The sequence below is a fragment of the Manis pentadactyla genome, chromosome 4 (assembly GCF_030020395.1).
Source record: "Manis pentadactyla isolate mManPen7 chromosome 4, mManPen7.hap1, whole genome shotgun sequence".
NCBI classification, from domain to species: domain Eukaryota; kingdom Metazoa; phylum Chordata; class Mammalia; order Pholidota; family Manidae; genus Manis; species Manis pentadactyla.
In genome coordinates, this window is record NC_080022.1 from 187,054,495 (window position 1) to 187,060,859 (window position 6,365).

General features: G+C 42.7%; 1 long non-coding RNA gene across 1 annotated transcript; it reads left to right on the forward strand.

Moving 5' to 3' along the window:
- Positions 1-153: 153 nt before the first annotated feature.
- Positions 154-3,147, forward strand: LOC130683621 (uncharacterized). The gene is made up of 2 exons (XR_008997494.1): positions 154-291; positions 649-3,147. It is a non-coding gene; the product is annotated as an uncharacterized LOC130683621 (long non-coding RNA).
- The last annotated feature ends 3,218 nt before the right edge of the window (positions 3,148-6,365 follow it).

Below are 6,365 nucleotides of genomic sequence, written 5' to 3' on the forward strand. Positions count from 1 at the left end.
ATCTATGTTTAGCACATTGGAAATCTCCACGATGTACTGTGACGTGACAAAAAGCAAGATGTTCAATGATACAATATGGTACTATCTCTTGATGATGTCATAAAATGTACACCCACAAGGTGACGTGTTTCCATGCACATGTGTGTGGTGCAGGGAAGAGCCTGGGGTGGCCCACACCTCATGCCTGTGCTCCTCTCTGGGGATGGGGACACGTGAAGGTGGGTGTTTGCTTTGCTTTCTCTGGATTCTTTGAGTCTTTTAGGATAAGACTGAAATCAGCATTTAAATGTAGTATGTAATTTGAAACATTAAAATATTCAGAAAGCTTCCAAGATGCAGGCAAATGAGAATGACATTATAGATGTAGCTTGAACCCATTCTAGATTTTTAAAGGAAATGACTCACAGATTGTAGGCCTTCATTTAATATTTGTAACAAATTTCTTAGGAGACACCTCTGGACTGCTGGCAGGAGACCCAAGTTGTCACCACACCTGGGTTTGGAAATTATTCCCTTAGCTTATGCCCTGTTCAGGCAAATGCCTTAAGGGAAGCAAACGACAGAACAAAAATGCACTGCCTGCTGTGTGTTCCTATTTTTATTAAAATGAATACGTAGACATCTATATATGTGACATACTATATGTAGCTATCTATAGATATAGACTGTGGATTAGGTAACTATCATTGTTAAATATCCTGGTTTTGACACCTGTACTTGGCTATATGAGAAAATGAACTCTTTACAGTAAAGAGGCATAATGCCTTCTTACTGTGACATAATTCAGGTAAAAAATACATGCACACATGTATGCATATGAGATACAGAATACATATGTACACACACTCTGATCATATATATTCTCTCTATATAAATATAGATAAACAGAATGAAAATGATAACGTGAATGAGGAACATGTAAACAAAACCTGGGTAAGGGACATAGGAGTATTCCTTGTACTACTAACAACTTTAAGATGATAACAAAATTACCAAAAAGTTGTGACATTAAAGGAATAGAAGCCAGCAGCAGCTCGTGAAGGCCTCCTATTTCTGGCCTGGCCATCCACTCCCCGCTGCAGCCTGCAAAGTGACTTCAGAACACTGTCCCAGCACAAAGGACACACAGACTTTTTTCCTGTAGGCTGCAGGACTTCTGTTCCTGGGACACCTACTTTGAGGAATGGGGAGTCTGCCCTCGGCCCCCCCAGTCTGGTATTCCCCTGCTGTCCTGTAGGTTTGTCACCATGGGGGCCTTGCCCCCACCCTCCTGGACACCCAGTCTGGGTGATCAGGGACTTTGAGCTCTGTCCTTTCCTGTCCCTTAGTCCTTCAAGCTTATTTGGAGTTTTCTGTGTGACGTCAAAGCCCTATGAAGCTGTCCTTTCTGACTGCGGAGCAGGTCAGGGCCTGTGTTGCCCACTTTGGTTGCCTAGCACCCAGGGGCAGCTCGTGGATCTGTTCCTAGAGCTGGATTCACTCTCTTGCTCCCCGTCCTTTGCAGACATCTGCTGGCAACTCTGGGTCTCCATCATTCGCCCGTAAAAGAATCTGGGTGGGGCACGGATAGGCAGGCCCGCAGGCAGAGCTGAGACTGGAAGTAGGTTCTAGAACGTGGGGAGTTTGGTGTGATGACGGCGGGATCTCAAATCCATCGTGCAAAGCTGCCTATCAAACAAAGTGTCGGGGTAGCAGGCTGAATCTAGGAAGGCACGAATCCAAACACTTTTCCCCGCACCTCCCGTTGATACACTTCTGGAGGGGTCAAGACTTAAACATAAAAACCCAAAGCAGAAGAAATCTTCAATGACTTATAAATCATCTGAGTGGAACAGGCCTTTCTAAGCATGACAAAAAACAAAACTAAAGAAGCTGAGTCATTATGTCTGCATAAACATTAGAAACTTGTGCAGGAAAAAAACATGACAGTCCAAAGACAACAAATTGGAAAGGGGGCGAGCGGCTGGGGGAGAGGACAAATGAGAGAAGCCCCTCGTGTATAAAAATTCTCATCAAACAGTAGGAAAAAAATCAGTAACCCAAAAGAAATGTGGGCAAAGACAAGAACAGGCAATTCACAGGAAAGGAGTTTAGGTGACGGTAAGAGAGCCACCCTCCCCTTGCAGTAGAGATAACTTTAAACAAGCACATGCTGTTTGCATTCTCGGGCAAAGACCAAAAAGTTTGGTGTTCCGCAGCGTTGCCAGAGAACGGGAACTCTCGGGCCTTCCAAGAACGTGGTCTTGACCTTCTCAAGTTAACTAGGGAGAACTTTGACCCTGAGAACTTAGCAAACAATGAAACTAACGCAGCCTCACCCTGCTTCCTGCCTTCTGTGTGGAGTCTCCGTTAATTTCTGTGTGACTTTCTCTCCCCACTCTGTTTCCCAAACTTGTGAATTTTTTTCCTGTAAATTAGGCTGAGAAGTAGATCCAAGCTACCAGCTTCTTACCCAGTTCATAAAGATCGTTACTGGTAGAAATGAACAAAATTAATTTGACAATGGCTAAAACTGTACATGGTAAATGTCTTTACTGACACTGATAGAAGCATCAAAGGTTTTTTAACTTAGATGTTAAAAAGTTGACCCCAGACAATGGGAACTTGGTAGAAAAAAAAGGCTCAAAATGGCGGGTGCTGTCATTGGTAAAATTTGATATAGCTTCAAGTTGAGTCGTGAGTTACACATTTGTTACTAAATCTTACAGAAAATGGGGAGTTAGTGTTTAATGGGTAGAGTGTCAGTTGGGGAAGCTGCAAAAAGCTCTGGAGATGAATGGTGGTGATGGTTGCATAGAAATGTGAATGTGCTTAATGCCACTGAACTACACTTAAAATGGATAAAATAGCAAATTTTGTTACACATGTTTTACCATATATAATTGATATATATGTATGTATATATCTCCCAAAGAATGATCTAGAAAAAAAACGGGGACATTCCAAGTATTTCAACTTATCGTTACCACTTTTCAGTTACCATAGAAACTCAAAGTAACCAAAGCCCAAAATGTTGAGATTGCTCTGCATATATGATGTTATGATGCATATGAACTTTATGATAAATACCTGTGTTATAGATATTACTCTTGTACATGATAGAGATACAAGAAATAATAATTAAATCTTACGGAAAAGACCTAAGCAGTTGAAGTTTCCAGTACAATAAAAATGTAAATGGAAAAACTTGGGACTTGTTTGTGCCAAATAGGAAATGAACCACAGAAATACATCGGCTTGATGGAGTTTGCTCCAGAAGATATATTTGTTTGGTGAATGTCATCAATTTGGTAGAACTCATATGAAAACATCCTGGGGTTGTTGGGGTGATGATTTCTATTCAGTTCTCGTCCCACTGCAACAAAGAACTGAAGGACAGAGACACAGCAGTGAAGCACAGTGAAAGTTTTATTTGAATGCACTCTCAGGGAGGAACAGGCTAGAGACAAGGTGGAGAAAAGCAGGCTTGTTTGCTTCTCTGGGTAGGACAGAGAGAGTGAAGACTTATGCTTAGAGTCTGGAAGACAATGAAATAACAAAATGACAAAGACACCACTGGAGTACGTTGAGCAGTAAGGAGTCTTTTAAGAGATACACACTCCAAGAAGGGAGTCCAGGCAGCCTTAGAGAAGAGGTGCGCTTAAGGGCTTAGGATTCTGTCTTTGAAGCCTTTCAAGAATGGGGTAAAGGTAAAGGGTCGGAGGTGGGGTGCATAGGCTTGTCAGGTGGTCTCATGACATTTATCTCTGGTGAGAGACAGTATGTCATTGTCTATAGCCAGTCCTCTAGGTGATTCTGTAGGACAGACCTTTTGTTCCTCTCTAAGACAGTGCCCACTCCCAAGTACTGGGAACACAGTTAAGACTGCTTGCTTCCTTAAGATAAGTCCTTCTTGTTCTTATTATGCTAATCTTGGCTTTTTTTTTTTTATCCCAACTTTGTTAACTTTTTATTCCAATTCTTTTTTTTTTTTTTTGAGAGGGCATCTCTCATATTTATTGATCAAATGGTTGTTAACAACAATAAAATTCTGTATAGGGGACTCAATGCATAATCATTAATCAACCCCAAGCCTAATTCTCAACAGTCTCCAATCTTCTGAAGCATAACAAACAAGTTCTTACATGGTGAACAAATTCTTACATAGTGAATATAATCTTGGCATTTTTTAAGAAAATTAATCATGATGCTTGTCTCAGGTCTCTGCCCTATCTCACCTGCATTAGCTGGAGCAAGTCTCAAGGTCAGCCCAGATTCAGAGCATGTGGAATGAACTCACATTGCAAAGGCTGTGAGTCCTTCCGAGCTCTGGCTTAATCTGATCAACTCCCTGAGTTCTTGGTGGGCTCTACCCTCTTCAGATCCTCATATCTGTCTTTCTGCTTAACAGGATGAAGGGGAAGGACCGTATCCTGGGACAAGATGGCAAAGCAAACCGTGTTAAATTTCTGGTGATTGAGAGGGTCTGTTGGCTGTATACAAAAATTTTTAAAGGGGGTGCATACACTTTTCCAACAATCATGCTTGTAGATGTTTATCCTGCAGGCATAAGTGCACACGTGCATGTCAGAAGTCCCATGGTTCTGAGTGACTCAAGCTCCAGTTTACGTCTGAGGAAACTGAGGTCAGAGAGGCCAGGTGACTTGCAGTGGTGGAAGAAGTACAAGGAAGTGCCTATTGGATTAATGCCCATATCCGTGGCCCCTGTACACAGATGCAGGACTCTGGCTTCTATGAGAGCAGTAAAGCAATGTCCTGCACACGTCGTGTTAGCGTGGAACCTGTGGTGCTCTACAGGCACTCCCCTGACTTATTCCCCCTGGGTTGCTTGCACTTGGAACAATGCCTGGAGCAATTAGCACTCACTGAATGAATGAATACATAATAAGGGGTCAGTAATAGACTGTTATCACACGACTTAGCTGGAGAGCTCCAGACCCGGGTTGGGAGGTAGATGAGCCACGTTTTAGATCTGCTCTGATGCCTCTTGACCTCATTTGATTTCACCTAGACCTGTTTTCTCATCTGTAAAATGGTAAGTTGCAACACATAACAGAAAAAAGGCAATTATCATATAGCTGTAAACTCCTCAATATTGATAAGAAGGAACAACACAATAGATATGTGTACCAAAGATACATGTTGGCAAAAATTTAAATATCTAGTGCTGTCAGGAAACAGGCAGGCAGATGGGAATGTGTACTGCTGCAGGTTTTCAGGAAGTAATGTGGCACTAGGTATTAAAATTGTAAATGTGCATTCAATTTAGAAATCTAGCCCATGGAAGCATAGGTACCAGGACACAGGGGAATTCATAGAAAGTATTGCAGTGTTATTTGTAATGTTAACCTTAAAATAAAACTCAGTTATTTAACTAGCAAAATGGGTTTGCTGGGGAACAGCAGAGAATTGCAATTAGCAACAAGCTAACCACAATAAAACCACAAGCAAATTGGGAAAACTAAGAAGAGGACTTCTTTCATAGAGGACAGTACCTTGGGCAGGTGGGAGGACTGTTCCAAGCAGAAAGCCCATTGGAGGAAACGGGAGTCCCATGTGTCATGGCTGCTCATTGGATAAACTGTGACTGTCTCATTGCCTGGGCGGTTGCTGGGGGAGCAGAAACTTTTCTCTCCTACTGGTTGGTAGAGTAGGCAAAATGGTTTGGGTTGTAAATTGTCTCTACTTTGGTTGTGGTGTTGGTTGGGGGTGGTGGGGTGGTCTGCAATTGACCAGGCATGGTGGGCGTGAGTGCTCCCCCTGCAGACCTCCACACTCGAAGTCAGTGAGGTTTCCCTTTATCAATTTTCACTGCACAAAATTAGAAACCTAAGGGCCCATCCAAAGGGCATGGGTGACGAAGTCTCAGCAATAGCTGTTGACCTGAAGGGATATTGTAAGTCTGGGCAAAGGAAATCTCTGGGCAAAATACCTCTAAAAACCAAAATCAGTCAAAGGGAGAAATAAAGTTTAAAACCGGTTTATTGCTTACAAACTGCAGTCCAGCGCCGTCTCTCTCCTCTGCTCCAGAAGAAGCAAGCCAGCCAGCCAGCCCCTCCCCTTAACCTCTCAGCTTCAGACACGCCCTCAGTTGCCCAGGTTCATTGACATGGAGATGAACTTCTCCCCATCCCTGATGTGCAAATGTACTAAAGCCAGGCGAGATATTCTGGAAATGTTACAATTTTACCCACAGATATCTAATTCCAAAGGAATTCTGGCAGAAAGGGAAGAACAAAGCTCCAAGTGTCCGTTTCTGAATTTCCAGTAAGTTTCAGAGAACAGGTGATAAATGGAGGAGTTAATAGCTCTAGCTCCCTCCAGCAAGGGTGGGGGTTAGCTGTGGACTTCATCTACGTGACATC